This window comes from Protopterus annectens, chromosome 8.part1 (assembly GCF_019279795.1).
Source record: "Protopterus annectens isolate FY-2018-M chromosome 8.part1, PAN1.0, whole genome shotgun sequence".
NCBI lineage: Eukaryota > Metazoa > Chordata > Ceratodontiformes > Protopteridae > Protopterus > Protopterus annectens.
Window position 1 is genome coordinate 439,257,400 of NC_056742.1, and position 1,600 is coordinate 439,258,999.

Consider the following 1,600-nt stretch of genomic DNA (forward strand, 5'->3'; position numbering starts at 1 on the left):
GCATATATGTAAATAGCATAGCTGTTGTTGTCCTTTGTGCAGACAGGTGGCTACAGCCATTACACACATGCACATGGAATGTAGGTCCATGGCTGCTGAATGCTAACAGTACATAAGGTGTGATATCAATGTTGACAGAGGTAACATTCTCTCTGTACCGGTCACCCATTACACCTATCATATCATACAACAATCCATGTGTCATGTATATCATTACACATGTCCACCAATTGCAATGCCTACAAACATGCCCAAATGACAGGATTGTAGGACCTACACACATGTACATGTAGTACTGTGCATTCAGATACCATGTGTGTGCAGTTGCTGATGTATACAGGTGATGTGTATCTTAGTACATCATGCAGATGCAATGCAGCCTCAACATTGCCAACTGTATATGGTGATATTCTGAAAGTACGGAAAGATGTACCTCAGGTATGGACAGATGTGTGGAAATAACTAAGTGGTGGGACATCTTTGCAGATGTATGTTTGCTGAGTACAGCTCACAGGTGTGTCACAAGCGGTCCTACAATAACCTGTGTAACTGGTAAGCAATGGTTTCGTTAATTGAAGGGCAACACACACAACAAAGACAGCGGTCAGGGTGACACCGAAGATAAATCACTTGACACCTGTAACAGTTAAGACCTCACATGTGCATATATCAGCACTGTTGCCAAAGGAAGCATCAGCACACTTTGTAATGCATGCAATACTTCTGTAGGTCTGTCATACATATTATGAGCTAGTCAGGTGTTTGATTCACAGTACTGGCATGTGTGGTTGTGTGTGTGTCCATATATGTCACGTATGGTGGGAAATACATCTCAGTTGTTACTCACTCTCCTGTACACTGTTGTAGACATCTGTACAGACTGCAATGTAGAAAGCAGGACATAGGCAGGGGAGTGTATCTCACACATGTGAGGTATCTGTATGTGCGTGACATAGGTGTATTCAATAATGAATGCCACAGTGTGTGTGTGTGTGTGTGTGTGTGTGTGTGTGTGTGTGTGTGTGTGTGTGTGTGTGTGTGTGTGTGTGAAGGAAAAAAGTGAAATGGGCGTTGCTCTGAACCTAGGTAGATTGACCACAAGATGTCAGCAAAGTATTGTGATGTGAGGCATGCACGTCTGAAAGCAGAAATCAGTCGGCTGTGGAAGGGATTGTTCATGGGCTTTCCCATATGGTCTAGCGGTTAGGATTCCTGGTTTTCACCCAGGCGGCCCAGGTTCGACTCCCGGTGTGGGAATGGGTTGCATTTTTGGGGGTTTAATTATAAACAGCTACTACCAGGCAGATAAGATCAGATAAGACTACTCGGGTTAATGATAGTACTGATGCGCTCCTCAACTATATTCTCTTCAAAAACTTAAGTCATTCGGCTCCAGCCCCATCTCAGTGTCTTGATGACCTTGCAGTGAGGAGGACCTACATACTGCAGCGTCCTCCACACTGCAGCAATCATGCCCTTGGTACAGTTGAAAACTGCAACTGCCGTGAGCTCTGCTTGATCTGTGAAATAGAGGTGGATGCCTAGTAAGATTGGCACTTGAACTGCAGCTGTGATGAGATGAATCCTAAGGTAGCTACGC

General features: G+C 44.5%; 1 non-coding gene across 1 annotated transcript; it reads left to right on the top strand.

Annotated features, from left to right (window-relative positions):
• Positions 1 to 1,185: 1,185 nt before the first annotated feature.
• On the top strand, positions 1,186 to 1,257 carry TRNAE-UUC. The gene has a single exon. It is a non-coding gene; the product is annotated as a tRNA-Glu (tRNA).
• Positions 1,258 to 1,600: the final 343 nt, after the last annotated feature.